Source organism: Pongo pygmaeus, chromosome 15, assembly GCF_028885625.2.
Source record: "Pongo pygmaeus isolate AG05252 chromosome 15, NHGRI_mPonPyg2-v2.0_pri, whole genome shotgun sequence".
Classification (NCBI taxonomy): domain Eukaryota; kingdom Metazoa; phylum Chordata; class Mammalia; order Primates; family Hominidae; genus Pongo; species Pongo pygmaeus.
In genome coordinates, this window is record NC_072388.2 from 32,287,160 (window position 1) to 32,292,758 (window position 5,599).

Sequence of the window (5,599 nt, forward strand, 5' to 3'; positions counted from 1 at the left end):
TCCGCCCCGGGGCCGCCTCCGGGACCGCCCTTTCCCCCGCCCCGCTGCCCGTCACCCCCGCCTGCTCTGCCCCTCCGCGAAGGATCCCAGAGAGCCCGGCGCCAACCTTAGTTGTTTATGACCAGGGGAGCGGCTGGAGAGCAGACTGAATTTTTAGAATGCGCTGGATTTGCATATTGTTTTGCATAAAATCACATAACAAACTTGAAAACCTGGATCCTACACTGAAAATGTAAATAGAATTAACTGCCACATTCTGGGCTGGTCACCTCATAGACTTTTGAGCAAAATAATAACCCCCAAAACGAATATATTTATTAAGCAGTGGTCTTGTTCTACCTTAACCTGGTGTCTTTCCTTATTTACCCCATTCCTCTGCTGTTTGACCCAGTTCAAGCCACTAAGAGATTAGGAGGTATCTAGTTTAAACTAAAATTAATGCATTAACAAATATTTCCCTCAGCCCCTACTGTGTGCAAGGCAGTATGTGCTTGAGGAGCTGGGGATGAGCACAATGAAGAAATGCTGAGTCATATCTGATTGAACTCTGCAAATGGTGTATTTTGCTTTGCTTGATGTTTTCCTCTACTTATCTTTCAAGCTTCCTATTAAAATATGATGTTCCGAAATTCTACCTTCAAAATTAATCACATGCTTCTGTAACAGTCAGAGGTATGTCCCCCAGAAGATACACTGTATTCTAGGTCTCTCACTTTTCACACAAGCAGCTGTACTTTCACAAGAGGGACAGACACCACTGAGAAGTCTTTGGTTATCTACAGATAAGCCGATTTGCTTTATGGAGTTTTGATTCCCTTTCCTACTGAACACCAGTGATCAGAATCAGGAAAAAGAAAATTCATAAATTGCATGCAAAGCTATTTGCACTGTTTTAAAAAAAAATAGAAAGGAACTTTATTTTATTTATTTATTTATTCTGAGATGGAGTTTTGCTCTTGTTGCCTGGGCTGGAGTACAGTGGTGTGATCTCTGCTCACCACAACCTCCACACCCCAGGTTCAAGCAATTCTCCTGCCTCAGCCTCCCAAGTAGCTGGGATTACAGGTGCCCGCCACCATGCCTGGCTAATTTTGTATTTTTAGTAGAGATGAGGTTTCTCCATATTGGTCAGACTGGTCTCAAACTCCCGACCTCAGGTGATCCACCCGCCTCGGCCTCCCAAAGTCCTGGGATTACAGGGGTAAGCCACGGTGCCCGGCCTATTTGCACCTTTTTTACTTCATATTAGTGCACACTCGGGTTCTTCATTTAAGTTGAAGAAAAGAATGTACAGGTTTTTCGGGTATTGTTTATTGTGGACACAAATTTCTACAGCTTTTTCACTTTTCTTCTTCCTCCAGCAGCCCTCTCCTCTCTGCCTCTGAGGGAAGAAAGGGAATGACATCCAGGACAAGAACAAAGAATAGAAGAGGAAAGGTGCAGCTACAAGTTGGAAAGAAGCAGACAGAGGCACGTGGTTGAGTAAGAACCTGGGGGATGTTGAAGGGGAGCAGTCAATGGTGGAGTGCTTAAGAAACTTTGATGAAACTTCTAGTTATATTGAGAGAGGTTCTCTGCCAAATCAGTGAGTAGTTGGCACCTTTGGTATTACCTTTGAGCAGGAAGTACCCCTTCTTGGGGTAAAGGCCATCACTGCTCAAAGAGCTCTTGTCTAAATTCCCAAGGCAGCTCCAAGATGAGAGGAGACCATCATCCTTGGAACCCCAGTGTTTAGCACATAGTGGATGGCTAATAAATAGTTACTGGGAACTCAATGTCTGACCCTAAGCCATAGCAGCCTCCACTTGGGATTCAGTATGTCTGGGCTTATCTGGAAGGATCTATTTGCAAAAGGAGCTGGGGAGCCTCCCCAAAGAGAAGTCACTGGAAAAGAGTCAGGCAAATTAGCCTGACCCAGCACAAAACCTTAGAGGCCAGTGGAGGGAGCAGTTAGGAGTTCTACAGGGCATTTGTCTCTCAGCTTTGTCTATCTGAGCAGTGGACATTTGAGTGGTGGGAGCCAGAGACATAAAGTGAAAACTGGAGGACTGTTAAACTGCAGCAAGGGGCCAGGCGCAGTGGCTCACGCCTGTAATCCCAGCACTTTGGGAGGCCAAGGTGGGCAGATCACCTGAGGTCAGGAGTTTGAGACCAGCCTGGCCAACGTGGTGAAACCCCGCCTCTACTAAAAATACAAAAATTAGCCACACATGGTGGCAGGCATCTGCAATCCCAGCTACTCAGGAGGCTGAGGCAGGAGAATCATTTGAACCCGGCAGGTGGAGGTTGCAGTGAGCCAAGATTATGCCACTGCACTCTTGCCTGGGTGACAAAAGTGAAATTTAGCCTTAAAAAAAAAAAAAAAAAAAAAAATTGCAGCAAGGAGTGAAATGGAGTACAGTACCAAAAAGGAGGAAAGCCCTCCTCTCCACTTCTGCTTGAACCCTGCACAGAAGGAACTGCTTTGCCTCCTGCAGTGATCTCCTCCAGGGGCGCTATGGATAATGGGGTGACCAGGAGAAACCTGGTCTAAGACAGCCTGAATGTAGACCCTGGTTGGCATTGGGTTGTGCATTTTGCAGCTTCGAGGACTGTGTAAATCTCAGAAGTAGATATCCCTGAGGAGTGACAGAATCAAAAACCGGGAAGGTGACAGATAATCCTTAGTAACTAGCTGAAATGTTTCTAGCTGAAGGCTTTTTGTAGATACACCTTATATTCCTAGGAATGATAAGGAGGGAATTTACAAAGGAATGGAAACCTGCAATCGCTGGTAGAGGGGTGGTGGTCAGTAAAATACAGAAAATTATACACCTACCTTCCAGAATGAACATGTTGACCCAAGACTTCAAATCCCAGGACTGGGTAAATTTAGTTTACTGTTCAAATAATATTTCAATAATTTCAGAGTAAAATTGTAACTAGTTATAACTAGAGCAATAGTCTAAGTGAGTTCTAGTGACAACTGTTCTAGATTATGTTGGTTGTAAAGCACGGGCAGTTTAGAAAGGAATTCAATCCCTTTGCACCATCCCTGCTTGGCAAGGGCACTCATTAATCAATCAAGGACCTCCAGATCAGCTTAGGGCTGCCAGGACTGCATTTGGCAGAGGAATCAGAGATACTGTGACTGGCAAAAATCAGAGTGTGTGATTGCACGGAGGAACACAGACAGGCTGGAGCCAGGCACAGGCTCTGGGTCTGAGCATCAGAGAGGGAAAACCCAAGCTAATTGTTAAAGTGCATTTGCTTTAGTTATTTGTCCACTAATTTGTGTCATAATGATGAATATTAAAATACCTTTCCATAATAACTAAAACAAATTAATTTCCCTGTAATTTAATTACAGCAACATTGTCTTCCAGTGTGCATCTGCAGTACAGATGCAGTCATTTTCAAGCGTGTGGAGGAGTAGGGGAGAAAGAAAAATGTTGAGTTTTCTTACCTTTGAATTTGAACTGGAAGGGATATTAGTGGTCACCTGGTTCAACTTCATTTTCCTACAGATGAGGAAACCAAAGAGTCTCAGTTGAGTGGAAAAGGAAGCATGGGACGCTTCTGCCTTCTCAACTGTAACACTGTCCTATTTATATATGTGTATGTATTTTTACTTTAACGAAGTAAAATTCACAAAGCATAAAATTTATGATTTTATGGCCTGGCACGGTGGCTAACGCCTGTAATCCCAGCACTTTAGGATGCCAAAGCGGTTGGATCACGAGGTCAGGAGATCGAGACCATCCTGGCTAACACTGTGAAACCCCGTCTCTACTAAAAATACAAAAAATTAGCCAGGCGTGGTGGCGGGTGCCTGTAGTCCCAGCTACTAGGGAGGCTGAGGCAGGAGAATGGCGTGAACCTGGGAGGCGGAGCTTGCAGTGAGCCGAGATTGCACCACTGCACTCCAGCCTGGGCGACGCAGCGAGACTCCGTCTCAAAAAAAAAAAAAAATTTACGATTTTATAATGAACAATTCAGTGGCATTTAGTACATTCACAATGTTGTGAAACCACCACCTCTCTCTAGTTCCAAAACATTTTCACCACCCCAAAAGAAAACTGTACCTATTAAGCAGTTATTCCCCATTGCCTCCTCTCCCAAGCCCCTAGCAACCACCAATCTGCCTTCTCTATGGATTTGCCCATTCTAGATATTTCCTAATAATGGAATCATTTAATCTGTGACCTTTTGTGACTGGCTTCTTTCACTTAGCATGATGTTTTGTACCATTTACCAAGATTTTATTTCTTTTTATGGCTGAATGATAATTCCACTGTGTAGCTATACCACAATTTGTTTCATCCACTGATGAGTATTTGGGTTGTTTCCACTTTTTGGCTATTATAATAGTGCTGTTATTAACAGGCATGCATAAGTATTTTGAGTACCTGTTTTCAATTCTTTGGAGAATATACCTAGGCTTACAGTTTTGGGGATATATGGTAATTTTATAACTTTTTCTTTTTTTTTTTTTTTTTTGAGATGGAGTTTTGCCCTTGTCGCCTAGGCTACAGTGCAATGGTGCAATCTCGGCTCACTGCAACCTCGACCTCCCGGATTCAAGCAATTCTCCTGCCTCAGCCTCCCAAGTAACTGGGATTACAGGCACCTACCACCACACCCAGCCAATTGTTTGTTTGTTTGTTTGTTTTGAGACAGAGTTTCACTCTTGTTGCCCAGGCTGGAGTGCAATGGCGCCATCTCAGCTCACCGCAACCTCCGCCTCCTGCATTCAAGCAATTCTTCTGCCTCAGCCTCCCAAGTAGCTGGGATTACAGGTGCCTGCCACCATGCCCACCTAATTTTTGTATTTTTAGTAGAGATGGGGTTTCACCACATTGGTTAGGCTGGTCTCAAACTCCTGACCTCAAATGATCCACCCGCCTTGGCCTCTCAAAGTGCTGGGATTACAGGCATGAGCTACTGCACCCGGCCTATGTTTAACTTTTTAGGAACCACCAAACTGTTTTCCATAATAGGTGTACCATTTTACATTTCCAACAGAAATATGGGAAGGTTCCATTGTGTCCTTTTTTATTTCTGATGAAAAATGTCTACATATCTTCTTTTCCGTCAAAGTACTGCCATACCTGAGGTTCTCTTCCTCCTAGCTGGTACCTGCATATTTTTTGTGTGTGTTTTTGCCATCCTATATCATCAGAACGTTTATCATTATTTTGCGTGACTTCATTGTGAGCAAAGGCAATCTTATTTATTGATCCATTAAACATTTTGGCAACACTTGGTACTGTGCTAAAAGTTTACAAACATTACTTCAATTAATTCTTATAACACCACCAGGAAATCGGTACTATTATTCTTCTCCATTGTGAAGATGACAAAAATGAGAAATAAAGAGGCTAAGGAACTTGCCCAAGGTCACTCTGCAAGAGAATAACAATGTAGGACAAAATTTGACAGATTCCAATGTAGTAACATGGGGGTGTGGAGGGAGAATCATTTTGAGCCACGTGTCTGGCATAAAAATGTTTCTGCCCTTAAGTACTCTTTTTCTTGTTGTAACTCTAGTTAGAACACTTTCAACTGTAATGACTATTTTAATTATTGGTTTCTTTACTGATATTTGGTGCAGAAGGGA